The sequence below is a fragment of the Oenanthe melanoleuca genome, chromosome 10 (assembly GCF_029582105.1).
Source record: "Oenanthe melanoleuca isolate GR-GAL-2019-014 chromosome 10, OMel1.0, whole genome shotgun sequence".
In the NCBI taxonomy this organism is placed as follows: Eukaryota; Metazoa; Chordata; class Aves; order Passeriformes; family Muscicapidae; genus Oenanthe; species Oenanthe melanoleuca.
This window is the reverse complement of record NC_079344.1, coordinates 14,903,844-14,918,176: the sequence shown is the minus strand read 5'-3', so window position 1 is coordinate 14,918,176 and position 14,333 is coordinate 14,903,844. Positions and strand designations below refer to the sequence as shown.

The following is a 14,333-nucleotide window of genomic DNA, read 5'->3' as shown; positions in this document are numbered from 1 at the left end:
AAGAGATTGGACTTCTAGGGATGACAACCTGCAGCAGTTTCACCCTGCTCTGGCTGTGTCTGGTGGCCCTGGGGATGCAGGGGAGTCTGTAATCTGACTGCACAGAGGATTAATTGCCCTGCATTTGTCTAACCTCATTTCCTGTAGACACCTCCCAGCTCCAGAGCTGCTGTTTTGTATTCTAAACCCATCTGATTTGAAGTGGAGAACTCAATTCTACTTCGCTGGGCTGTTACACCATCTTAATTGATCTTTAAAATGCTTAAAACATTTTCGCACTAATTTCCTGTGTTTAAAGCTTATCTGGACTCCTGGTGGTGTGAACTTTTCATGGTTATCAGCTGGAGACCTCTTAAAATCTTGCCAGAAATCCCAGTTGCCTGAAGGGGGGGGATTATCTTCCTGCTTGCCTAGACCAAAATGACCTTTATGTGTCACAAAGAAGTTGGGAACTTAATTGGAAAAGTTTGGGGGACTAGTTTTGTGTTTTTAAAGTTTCAGCTAAAATTATATTTGAGAGCCCTTGCAAAGCTGAAAGTTGATTTCTGGTTAGTTATTTTAGATGAAAGTAAACTTCTGCTGGTACGCTCAGAGAGAGCAAGTTAGTGTTTTTTCAGTTGTGTCATTGGCAAGTTAAAAGTGGTGCTACAGTAATGAAACAAGTAAAAATTGTGACAGATTTTTATGGGGGGACTCTAGAGAACCCATTGAGCTTCATGCCAGTTACTTGCAGCTTGTGTGGTAATGGTGACTTCATGAAAAGAATCAATGCCTGCATATAATTTATGTTGCTATTAGGGACCCAAACTAAAAGGGAGCATTCTTTTAAAGGCTTTTTGAATAGGAAATGTCTGTTTATCCATTTATGTCTTGTCCACACTTCGGTGTTGTGCCCTGATGTGAAGGATTGGTGGTAAGAGGAGAGCCAGTACAGTGAGCTCCCTTTTCCAGGTGAGCATGGCAGCAGTTTTTCCTTTTCACAGAGAGCTTTGCAGCCCGTGTGCTGCTGTTTTTACCTGAGCTGCTGGCAGGGATTTGCTGCCAAGGCTGCAATGCAGGTGAAGCTTCAGTGGTCGCCTTCTGTGCTTGGTGATCTGATGTCCTGGGAGCATTGCCACAAACAGCTTCATTTGGGTCTGTGCTGGTTTATACTGAGAGCACATGGATGTGAGCCCTGAGTGTTTGTGCAGAGCTGTGACATGAGGCTCCTGGAGCCAGTGCTTTGGAGTCATTAGCTTACAAAGAGGTTTAGGAAAAGGCAAAGGCACGACACGCTCTTGTGTAATGAAGGGAGCACAGGTAGGGTCATGCCCACTGGATCTAAGTTCCATCCAAGTCTCTGGATTTAATCCTCCCTGCTGAATGGCTTTAGTGAGCTCCAGCTGAGTACTATATTTTTGCTCTTGGAAGCAGTCTTCAGAAGCATCCGGTACTCTTTGTGGATTAAGCACAGGTTCTTACACAGCGGCTAGGATTAGCAATGAAATAAATGGGAACCCATGGTTTGGACTCGGCCAGCAGTTCATTAGAAAGCAGAAAAGGGTAGTAGAAAGCTGCCTGCAGTTCCTGAAGTGCCACTGTCACCTTCTTTCAGCTGCAAAGAAAAGCGTGTTATCAGAAAAATAAAGGAGGACATTACCAGAAAGCTCCTCTACCTCAGGCCTGCCCCAGCCCTTCTGAGCAGGCAGCCAGCACTTGGATGCTGTGTCCTTGCCTGCTGTCCTCGTGGCTGTGCTCAGCTATGTGTCTTCTGAAAGGCAGGCACAAGTCTGCTCATGAAAACCTGTTGCCTGCTCTTGTTCATGGTTGCCACTTCAGATTGGTGCAGCTGGTTCGAAAAGCGCTCCGAGAACGGCAGCGGGGTATTAATGAAGGTTCCTCTGCTCATGGGCCTTCAATGGGTGTAATTACTTGGCAGTAACTTCTTTAAACCTTATTTGAATTAAAGCTACATGTTTTGGCTGGTTATGTCACCACTGTATTAGTGAGGAATGCAGGAGAGAGTGCTAGTTTGCATTAACTGAGCTGCCTTAATCCTTTGTAACCAAACTTTTTATTGTGTGTTAGTGTCTTACAGAGAGAGAAAACACCTGCCCAGGGGACAGCAGAATCCACTTCTCAGCATCTCTGCAAAAGGGCAATGTTCTTTGTCCTCAGAAGGACAAAGTTCTCAGTAGATGGGTTGTTGAGAATTAACATTATGTGTAATTCTGCGTAGATATTCAAGGGGGAACTGTCTGCATCTAAGGTCTGAATTTTTTATAAAGCTTTATTCCATTGAGTCCCCCTCAATGTAAGGCTGCAGAGTGGGTTAAATGCGTGACCCAATTTTTTTAATGGTTTCCTACAGTCTTTAGACCATATGCTTGAAAAAAGTCTTGTCCAACATGAGTGACTCAGAACATACACCTCTCACATTCATTGTCCAGGTCAGTGAAAATATTGTGCCCTTGCATGAGTATCTTTCCTGTCCTGACAAAAGAGAAATTTGCTTAACCTTATCACAGATGATTTATCAAGAAACCTTACCCTCACCGTACCTTACCTTGTTTGTTTAACCTTATCACGGATTTATTAACTGGCATACTTGTTTTTATATCCTTTTCTTATTGAAGATACTTCCTAACATCTTTGGCCAAGGGGAACTTTATTTTAAAAAAAAGCAAACAGCCAACAACTGTGAGACAATAGCAGATTTAATCTTCATAAAGCAGCGGGGCTTTTGCTTCCCTGGGAATGTTTGCTAACTATGGCTTTTCCAGGTTTTGGACAGGGCAATTTTTCTTTGACTTTTTTCAAATATTCTTTTTTTTTTCTCCCCTCTCATTGCCTCCTTGGAGCTGAAACATGCACTGCAGTCACTGCGAGAGCCATTTGCAGTTGCACTTTTTCTTGCTGTGTTTTACTGGGCCCAACTGGAAGCCGCTTCTGATCCTGTGGAATAATGTGTTTGGCTGAATGCTGAAGTTTGCTGCTGCTGTGTGTGTGTGTGTGCTTGTACTGAGGAAAAGCCATCCACATGGTTTCTTATCTTCCCTAGGCCAAAAATAACACCGCGGCTCCTGCGGCCTTGAAGAATTAGCCTAATTTCAGAGCTGGAAACTAGGGCGAAGATGAAAAGTGCGTTTCAAAATATATAAAACAGCAGCTGGGTGCTTAAGCACGAGGATGAAAAGCCTTTGTCTGGGGCTCTGGCTGGTGGATCACAAGTGTTTGTGGTGATCTTTTGCATGGACAGGGACAGGCCTCTGCTCAGTGGCGGCTGGCCCTGTTTTAAACCAGGCCACACGGTTCTGACATGGGACCTGCGAGCGATGGAAGGTGAGGGCAGAGTCACCTCCTTGTGGCTGCAGGGTGGCTCCTGAAGAGCCTTTATCTGGGGCTCTGGCTGGTGCATCACAAGTGTTTGTGGTGATCTTTTGCATGGACACGAACAAGCCTCTGCTCAATGGCGGCTGGCCCTGCTTTAAACCAGGCCACGCGGTTCTGACATGGGACCGGTGAGCGATGGGAGGTGAGGGCAGAGTCACCTCCTTGTGGCTGCAGGGTGGCTCCTGCAGGTCCCTGGTTGGGTCATTGCTCCCTCCTGCCTCGGTGCATCCCCCGGTGCAGGGGAGGTGTGAAATGTGTAACCCCGTTTATCCTGCGAGGTGGCCAGGCCGTCTCCCGTACAGAAAATGCCTTGTTTCGCTTCAGCCAGCACAAAGGCTCTTTTATAGCTGCTTGGCCATACATCTGTCGAGGTGCCTCAGACTGTGAGCACTGGTTACTGTTTGAGGTATGCAGCTCCCAGGCTGTGATGTACAGTGATATGTTGTTTATATGTTGCCTCCCTTTCCTTTTGAGGATAGGGAGCTGTGCTGTGTCCTGCCCTGAACAAAGCTGGTGTTAGTTATGGCATGGAGCGGTAGCCTGGAGATTTTCTCTTTAAAAGCAGACTGGAATCCTTCTGTTTCACACTTCAAATTAAAACATCTGAATTTGGCAGCGACTGCAGGACAATAGAACTTTCTCTGGGGAAAAGTGTGTTGAATTTCTGCTCCAGAGACAGACGTGGCTCAGAAGACATTGTGTGCACCATGACAGAGGCACCCAGTTCTTCACCAGGCACTTAAATGGAAAAAAACCCCTGACTTCTTAAAATTTTTGAACTTTATTGCAGCCTTTGGATTAATTTCCCAATCTTTTCCCTGCCTCCACTGTTACTTTTTTTTCCTCCTGCACGTGTCCTCATGCTTGTTCCACAGGCACTTCGCTGAAATCAGTCCTGCCCAGAAATGCACACTCATCTTCTGAAATGTAGGGGAGGGAGTGAGAGGAGGCTCTGTAAACTGACTAAATCCTGGTGATTTTGGAATCTCTGAGTTTGTCTCGTGTGGTCTTCAGACATCTTGAGGTTTGCCATCTCCTGTTTTCTGTGTTGGTTTCTTTAACCCCACAAAGCTATCTGACAGCTCTTTAGTTCCATTCCCAAATAGCTTTCTGATGCTGTCACTGCTGGCTTCTTGACTCAAAGTAGAGCTTGGGTGGAAAAAACAACTTTTCATCAAATTACCATGAGATAGGTCTCGTGGGATGGAGGAAGAGTACCAGAGGGATGTGCTGTTTCATGTTAAGCTCTTTTGGTTTGACGTTGATCTTCCCTTCTGCTCCATTAATGTGGATAAATCATGAGATCTGGGAGCTGAGTGTGGCAAAAGGTGACTTGGGGTGGGTCCATGGCACTTTAACCACAGAGTCCCTGTCCCTTGAGAGCAGCAGCTCTGCCCTGTCCAGCCCTTGATGTCGACACCCAGCTCTGCCCTGGAACACGTGCCTGTGCTTGCTCCCCTCTCCAGGGAGTATTTCTTGTTGAAGATCTGTTTTAGCTTTGAAGATGCATTTAAGCTTTTTTGTGGCCTGTTTCACAAGAGGGTGAGAAGTTACTTTTCAGCTTAATTTTAGACTGGCTGTCATTCTCGAGCATACTTCAAGTGTGGTTTTGACCTTGCTTGCAGGGAAACTTGGAGGAACTTGATTTCCCAGTACATTGAGGGAACTGTTACCCCAGGTCTAGAGTTTTGTGCTTTATCATCAAAGGGCTTTGCAAACCTTTCCCGTGCTCCTTCCACGCTGTGGAACAGCAGCGTGGCACGGGGTTATCCCCAGGGCACAGGAGGAGGTACAGTCAGGGCAAGGTGCAGAGTGTAAGAGGTCCTAACTCTGTGTCCTGCAGCCAAACCACACCTTCCCTCCCCTCTTTCACCAGTCACTGCAATTAAAATTCCACCGTCAGGGCTGAAGTGAGGTGAGGCAGGAGCAGACTTGTTTTCAGGAGGGAGAGGGAGAACCACGTTTTCTGCTGGAATGGACCTTTTCCTAGAGCAGCATCAGGCAATATCCCCTCCCCACCTGTTCAGGGGCAGAAAAGTCACAGGCAGAAATTGCAAAAATAATCAGCGTGGTGTGCTGTGGTTCCCAGAGGGCATCAGAAGGAATGAATTGAGCTGGGAGCAAAGAGCCCTGCAGACAAACCTGCAGTTCTCCATCAGCCTTTCTGAACCATGGCCCAGGGGCAATCACTGGAGATAATTTCCTAATAAAACTGAGGCAGCCCAGCTTGCAGGGGTGCAAATGAGACTCTTTACTGGCACCAGGGAGCAAAGTGCAGCAATGGGGCAAAAATCTCTTGGAGGTGAAAGGTGGTGAAAGCAAGAGAGCCAGAGTGAAACCCAGGGGGGTCTTATTAATGTGCTGGAGCCTAAGTAATTTCAAATATTCTAAACAGAGGTCCCGTGAGTAGAGATACGAGGGAACCAGATTCCTTTGGCATTTGCAATACCAGGCAGGCTAAAGTAAGTGCTCTTGTGCAACTCTGCTGAGTGCTCACAGAGCAGATGTTGCTCCTGTAGCTGCTGCTCCACGTGAACCAGTTTCTAGCCTGGCTAAATCAGGGAGCTGTTTACAGGTGCTCACCTTTGCAGAGGACCATCTTTGAGGTGGGAAGTGCTGAGGAGGAAAAGCTCACTTGCAGACGTTGAAGGAACTATTTCATTAAGGAGTGTCAGGATGTTGTGAAACTAAAATGTGCTTGACCTTAGTTGCAGTCAGTATGAGAGAAGGGAGGGCTTGAACATGTGGTGGGGGAGTGGGAGAGAAGGACTGAGGTAGGCCTTCAGAAAGGAAGTTAGTCTAAAATAATTGCAGGTAAACAATAAAATGTTACAAGGTGCAAACTAAGGAACAACCTGCTGTTTTCCCTGGCTCTCGCTGAGACACAGCTCTAATCCTTAAAGCCGGAAATCATATCTGATCGGCTGCAATAATCTTATTTTTCCCCTATGCCTGTCTCCCCTAGGCAGGGTGGAATACCTGCCAAGAAAGCAACATGCTGTGAGCCTCAGCTGCTTCCACATGCCAGCAAAACCATCCTGCGTGGAAGTGACAAGTGTGTTGCTGATGGGATGTGTTCTGGTGTGGCATCCGAGTTAAATCCAAGTGGGAGCACTCGTGCACCTGCTGATGGCCAACATGGGAAAAACACTGAGCTGCCTGAATTGTAGCTGGTGTGATTTCATGCCTAGTTACCATGCAAAACAGTCAACTCTTTACAGGTCTGAAAGTGACTTCTTAGAGTATGTTTGCTTCCTGTTGAAGCAGAGAGCGTGCAGTGAAGAACAGTGGCTTGGATTTTGTTTTCTTTGGTAGCCAATATAACGTCACTGGTTGTCTTTTGTGTCTGCTTCTCTTTGTGTGGTGGGACAAAAAAGCCGTGTCCAATTTGGGAATGCTGCCAGTTTTATCAATATGATGATTATGTTCAGAAGAAAGGAGCTGCAGTGGTTCTTGTGGTGCCTCGATGGTAAATAATAGTAAAATATGGCTGTCTCTTAATATTCTGGTTAGAGTCCCCCGGTTGCCACACACTGGGAAGCACCCCTTTTCATGTAGCTACGTGCTCATGCACTCTGTGGTCAGCTAAAGTAAATGTGTGTGCTGGAATGTAGCAGAATCACTGTAAAATATTCCAGACCCTGTTCCTGAGCGTTGTCACTTGGATGACGCTGTTGCAGAGCTGAGTTTTTTAAAATTTATTTTTAAATCTTCAAGTGTTTGATGGAGTTGCTGCAGTCCATTCTAGAGGCTTTGGGGATAAAACCATAGCTATAACTTTGCAGCTTGGAAATATCTGCACAGACTCAGTCCTGCACCTCACACCAGACAATAATGAGCACTGAAAGCTAAACTGAGCCCATTGATATGGTGATGATCAGTACTTTTTTCTTTCTGATTAATATTCAACCTGTGTCTTCTATAACGTTTCAAACAGACCATGGGATTGTCCGTTCTCCTCAGATCCAGTTGCCCTGTGGATTTGAGCGTGTCCTGCCAGGGAAGCTGCTGGCACTGTGTCCTGTTAGGGCAGTATCCCTGTTAGCCTGTGCTGCTGTGGTTATGTGGATGGTCCAATTTGGGTTGTTTTTCATTCCCTGAGAGTGGGTTTGGGCTGGAGGTGATGGACTGCAGTGTGGAGAGAGTTCACTCTGTGTTTAATCTGCTGCAGCATGGAGTCTGTAATCCTAAGGGCTGCTGTATCTCAGCTGGGAGTCTGGGAATTGTGCAGGACTCTCTGCTCCCCCTGGCCTTGGAGCACTCACCAAGAGTTTTGAGAGAGGAGCAGTGAGTGACAGGACACCACACAGTGCCACGGCCAGCACTAAGTGAGCAAGAGCAGAACCACATATTTTGAATGATGTTTTAACTTGGAAGCAAGTTCAATTTACACAAGGAGCTTGGGAAAGAGAGAACTTCTCTGTGCTTTAGGAGAGCTTCCTGGCTGCTCTGCCAGCTCTCATCTGCCCTGTTTTCCTTGTCACTTCCAATGTGGAGTGGCCACGTTGCTTCTCTTATCAAGAGCTCACTGGCCACCAAGGAGAGAGGTCAAGAGGCCAGCAGGCTCTCAGAGGCTGGGGATGAGCTGTCCTGTGGTCTTGGACATCAGATGATGTTTGAAGGAGGCAATGCAGCATTGGGAAGGCCAGCACCCTCCATCTCATGGTGGCTTTTGGCAGGTGTCCTTTTGACATTGAGAGTGGGGACTTGGATGTGCAGGTTAACCCGGCTGGGATGGAAAATCTCCCGGGTGTAAGTATGGGAAATGTAGTTCCAACCTCCCAAAAGGGCAGGAGGAGGGATCCATGTCACACCTTCCATCCTGCCCCCAGCACTTTGGCTGAAGGTCAAAGCTGAGAGCTGTGCTTTTCATGCCAGGATAGCCAGGGAAGCTCACAGCCACATAATGTCTCTGGAAGTAGGAAATTCATGGGATCTGAAGGGGAATTAAAACACAAGGGCATTCAGAGAGTGCTGAGGCATGCTCATCTTGCATTGTGCACTTCAAACCAAAGCTGCTGCTGGGTAAATCCCTGCTTGCCCAAAACACAGCAAATTTATCAGGATAATAGTTTGCAGAGATGATAGATCACTCTGTCTGTTGGTTTCTCTGTCTTTTATTTGTGGAGAAATGCTGGAAGAAATGGGGATTTACACATGTAAATGTATCTAAACAGATCTGTGTATGTGCACCCCTGTTCCCTGAAGGGAGAAGGTGCCTCACAGTCAGGCATGGGGAGATGCTCTCCCAGCAGTTCTACATCTTCTCTCCATGAGCATTCAGGAACTGGAGCTGCTGGAAGGAGCAGGGAAATGAGGAGGGAAAGGAGTGAAATACCATGTGAGGCTCATGCAGCCTTTATTTCTTGCTCTGCAATAAAGATGACCTTGCTGGCTTGATTGCTTTAGGTTTGCTGCAAATCTCATCCACTCAGCAAACTGCTGGAGGGAGCTGCTGGCAATGTCTCCAGGTAACAGCAATAAAACCCCAAGTGATTATAATATTATTTCATTTGTAACTGAATGAAATGCATGGGGGATCTGCAACAGAGCAGTTATTTGTCAGGCAACTCTGCTTTGTGGGGATGGGGAGGGCTGGGGAGGGGCTCAGGCTTCCCAGCATTCTCCATAGGCACAGATCAGGATGTGAGCTTTTTTTCTTCTAGAAAAAGAAAAGATTTCTAGGAAATGCAAGATGAAGTGGTCTTTGTTTGGACTGGCCACACAATCCTCTCACGAGCAAACACTTTATCATGCCAGTTAGGCTGTGATGAGTGATGTATTACAGTAGCAGGCTTGTTGCTCTGTGTAACTGCTGCTGCCTTTATGGCCAGAGAAAACCAGGCAGAGAGCTTGCTTGAAGCAGTTCAGTGCTAAAATTGCTGTTACAGCCCTTTCAAGGGAAATGCTTGTGCAGAAGGCTTTCATATTTATCAATTAGTCTCATTTCTCTACCTTGTGAAAGACAAATAATTCCAAAAGTTAAGGATCAAATCCAGGTAAATTTTTATTTAATGAGGTAACGTTATAATGAAAGAGAATCTTGTAGTTATACAAAAATTACTTAAAAGTGTCTTTTGTAGTTGTAAAATGCAGTGAGGATATTTTTTTTTTTGCTTGCATTCCCCCTCCTCTCCAGCAAAACCTCACTGAGCACGTCTGGACAATGAATGTTCTTTTGTAGGGATGAACACACAATCTGAGGTTAAGTTTGCCCTGTAAGATGTTTGCACTCACATAAAGCTCTTTTATGTGTGACATTTCCTGCATTATAGCAAACAGCTTCAAAAAAATGGGTGTTTAACGAAGACTTAAGTACACATAAGCAAGGCTTGCATTAATTTTTAAAAATGTCATTCAACAAAGCCCTTAACAGTGTCCTCAGATTGCTCCCAGTCCTCTCCCTGACCTGGTGTTGGGGTGTCCAGGATTTCAGTGGGTCCAGCTGGGCAGTTCTTGCTCTTGTGAGTCTGGGAATTGCCCATCCAGCCTTTGATAAAGGTGCATCCAACACCTTGGGTACCACAGAAGCCTCCAGTTTGTAAATCACTGAAGAATCTCTTCAGTTGGGCAGAAACTCAGCACAAGGCTCTTCTCAGCACATCCCTCCCAGGAGAGGTGCAGTTTTTTTTTTTTTTTTTTTTTTTTTTTTTTTTTTTTTTTTTTTTAATTCCTTTTATCTTTTCAAGACTTAGGACTTCAGAGTGCATGGAGCAGACCTTTTGCTTCACATGTATCCACTTACTGGCTCAAGTCACTCCTCTCCATGCATTTAGTTGCCTTTTTTTCCCCTTTTTTTACACTTTTTCTTTTGCAGCTGGACTTTGGACACTGCTTTTAAAATAATGCAAATTTCAGTCTTGACTAGAGGAGGCTGACCACTGAAGCTGCCTTGCTTTTAATGCTATTCAGGATGTGTCTTTTTTTATCTCTTCTTTTTTTTTTTTCCTTTCCTTCTTCAGTCAAGTCTACAAAGAATACTCTGTTTTATGTGTTTTATATGTATGATTTCTTCTTAAAGGACAACTCATTTCCTCTACTTTAGAGGTATTTTCTTAAATCTGTCACTTCCTGTCTCATTCTTTGCTGTCTGATTTGCCAGTTTTTACATTTTTTCGTAACTGTTCCGCTCATTAAATTCTTAAATCCTCCGGGAATTGCGTTTTGCCCGGGCGAGTGAAACTTCTTTTTTATTCTCTGGCAAGAAATATTTGACGATTAATTTAATTGCTAAATTGGCTTCTAAGCAGAAGCAGGCTTGGAAAACTGAAGGGGAATTAATCACGCCCAATTAACAGAAGGGACTTGAAAACGTGAAGGCTGCACCAAAGACGTCAGTGAGAGCTGAGGTACACAGCAGCTAACAAGCTTTTAGTATTTTATCATACTTTTTTAAAAAAAAAATTTCTTCCTGGCTTTCACTGCTTTTTGCCTGCTTGAAGAACAGACTGTTCCCCTCCCAGGGAGAGAGGAAAAGCTCAGATCCACGTGCTTGTGGGATGTACCAAGGCTTTCATCTTTCACCTGTCCTGCAGCAAAAGCAGCATCCTCAAACAGCCTCATCCTGACAAATGTTTCTCTTGAACTTTCTGCAGACACTCCCAATCAATTCGGGTTGAGCTGTCTTTAATGTACAAACAATTGCAAATTAATTCTGCTGTAGTAAAATGCTCTGTTCAAAACAGCAAGTGCTGTATCAGATGACATTTAAGATTATTTTGTGAAAAATATATTTATACTGAAAGTGAAATACAGATAAGTTGCAAGAGGTATTGATAAATATGACCTGGCATAAGGTTAAATTTTCCTCTGATGTAAATAGGTGTAACTTGATCAGGTACCAAGGTTATACTGATGTACATCAGCTAAATATTAGAAATCTTGTAGGTAATTACATACAAGTACTACTATAAAGTACTGACATCTAAAGGATAGGGTTCTCAGTATTTTATTAAAACAAATTGAATCCCTGTTGAAAATGTTTCTGCCTGCAAGACTACGTGTCTTGAGTGAGCTCAGTTTCATGGGACTCCAAAGGCATTATTACAACTTCTGTAATTACCCTAAATAGCTGTTCTGTACATAACATTGGCATGACATTAAAGTTCAGTGTCTTGGACTTTTGCAGGACTAGGCTCCAGTAATGACTCTTCCATTATGGAGCTGGGAATCTCCCTTTGAAATGCATAAAATCCTTTTTAAATACCGGGGGTGGGGTGTCAAGCCATAAAATGTCTGATTTTTATTAACCATGTAAGATCTCCTGTTGGTGGGATATACCAGTAGGGCCTTCCACATACCATGTCTTGGGGGGAAAGTGGGAATTTAGGAAGAAAATTTGTGTTTGGAGAGGTATTTAATTAAGGGTTATCTGTTTTACCTGCTGTCTCCATTGAGAGAGAGAGGGATTAGCACCGTTATGGCAATGCTAGGTTTGATGTTTGGAAGCTTAAGTGGAGGAAAGAAATGAGAAATTACAGATGTGAAAAATGCTCCTATATAGATAAAACCACTGACGTTATTCTATATATTAATGAGTGACATGTCTTGTAAAATGCATGTATAATACTAACTTCTGCAAGATGCTGTAACTTGAATAAACACTTTCCTGCAACAGCTAGATGAAGACATTGAGGTTTTCTGCATTGTTTGCCATGAGTTAATTCAGACATGCAAATTATGACTGAAGAATTTTATTTCCATAGTACAGGAAGTATTTTCTGAAAAACAAGCAACCCCAAATGGTATCAGCATTGTACTGAACATGGCCTATGCTTTGAAAATCCTTTTTCACTGGTTAAACTGGCTCCATTCAAAAATCTTCTACTAAGTGTTAATTATTTTTGCATTTGTTTTTCAGTAAACCTTAACAGTCTGAGAACTGCAGTCTATTGATCATTCTCCCATGATTTATGTAGTAGTTGAGCAGAGCAAATATAAATCTGATTAGTTTTGAGCGTTTTTGTTTGCTTAGGTTTATCAGAGGTTATAAGGTAAATGAAAACACAGCTGTGGTTCAGGCAGTCCTGCCCAACTGAATGGTTTGGTACTTACACAGGTGATTAAATTAACAGTATCTTGTGCACACTGGCACATAAATTGAGATCTAAAATGCCAGAGTTGTAAATACACATTATTGATGCACAAATTTCTGTCATACCCTTGTGCTGAAGGGCTGGTAAAGTGTGGAGCTGCTGGTAAAGGCTTCAGCCTACGGATGGGAAAAGTAAAATACGCTGAAATTTCCTAAATGGAAAGGGGCAGGGTGTTTTTATAATAGAAAAGAGTATTTGGACTTGAGATGACATCTGTAAACTTTACTTTTCCCCTCCCTTGAAATCCCAAGGGAGAGCCCAGGACTTCCTTCTTGCTCATCCTGTAGTTGTGTTCTAGACATTTCTCAAGCACTTTTCAGTGACTTTTTCATTAGTCCCTTGGGAGTTTTGGTTTTTTTCCTTTTAAGTTGTTGCCAAATAGTGTCTTGCCCTGGGGTCAGAGAAGAATACCTTAGTTACATTGTTGACTGGTTCCTTCACTTTTAGGTCATTGTTTTACAAATCTTTGTAATATTTTCGTGGGTCATGCTTTGGCTCCTTTGAAACCAGTGGCATTACTCTTTCCTGTGCACAGTTTAATGTGTATTTAGATAGTTTGTTGGGGTCATCTCTTCCACAGACTTTAGTTTCTGGTGCTTTTCAGTCTTTCCCTGCAACCAGATAACTTGTGGACCATTTTCTTTTTTGCTGTGGTGGATTTGCACTGCTTCACTGCTGTGCCTTGCACTGAGAAGCAGCATTTAGTTTATTTCAACCTGTTTTCCTCCTCTTATTGCCACCCAGAGGATCTTGTGAGCTCATTTAACAGCCTTCAACCTCTACTCTCTACCTGTTAATATTTTTCTTTGGATTCCTACCATCCTCTGGAGCATTGCCTCTTACTAATTGAGAGCTAATGCTAAGTAGGGCAAACATTGTAAAGAGCAGCTTTTCCATGAAGAGCCTCTTTAATTGCTGGCAGGAGAGGGTAATATCTGTAGTGTTTCCCTTTGCTAATGCAGATTCAAGTATTGCCCTTCCTGCTGTATGTGAAAGCACTTCAAAAAAGGTTAGAGCTTTGTACTTGTGGTACAATCACTTTGGTAGTGATTAATGGAGCTTCATGGCATTCAGGATTATTTTTATCAGGTAAAGAAATGGGTATCTGACTGTGTGTTTTGGTAATACCAGCCTTAAGCTTATGCAAGAGCTTCTGAGATGCTGGTGATTTTCTGTTTGGTTTGGGAGAAAACATTGCTTGGACACTACACACCAAAGGGACTCTGCTGTGTTAGGAAATCCTCAGGAATGCCAGGTCAGTGGCTTCAGTTCTTACCTGGCCACTGGATTTTGGCAGATTTCTCAAGCAGTGTTGGGACAATGCCCAAACCTGGTACCCAGCTGTGTGAGCAGCTGCTGCCTCTTGGTTTTCACCAAGGGATCTTGTGCTTTCCTCTTCCATGTCCTGGAAGCATGAACTCTTCAGTGGAAAACTTCCCTGACCAGACTGAGATGTTAAATATTTTTGTCAGCTGAACTTTCAATTCATACATGAGGCTGTGTTGCTTTTAATGAGAATGCCTTGTCTTGTTTCTCTCCTCTTCCATCTCTATAATTCTCCTTTGTCCTTTACAGCACTCCAAAGGGCACTGCAGCAGAAAGGGAACACCTGAACAATGCAACATGAAGCCAAGAGCTTTTTATATTTGAGTTAAAATGCTTTCTTAAAGAGATCTGGCCTGGGGCTAGGTGTGTGCAGGTGGGAAAGGTGGAAAGACACGTCTGCTTTTTCTACTGATGTCTAAAGGTTTAAGGGCAGTTCTGGGGTTGTTTGTTCTGGTGATCAATAATAGTGATGGGTTGGGGTTTCTGGCTCTCAGAGTTTTTGTTAGATTTGTGTTTCTTCTCCCTCCTGAAGGAGAACTT

General features: G+C 43.9%; 1 protein-coding gene across 1 annotated transcript in view; it reads left to right on the top strand.

Annotated features, from left to right (window-relative positions):
• CHSY1 (chondroitin sulfate synthase 1) overlaps positions 1–14,333 on the top strand; it is a 73,288-nt gene that overhangs the window by 16,988 nt on the left and 41,967 nt on the right. The gene's annotated exons all lie outside the window — the stretch shown is intronic.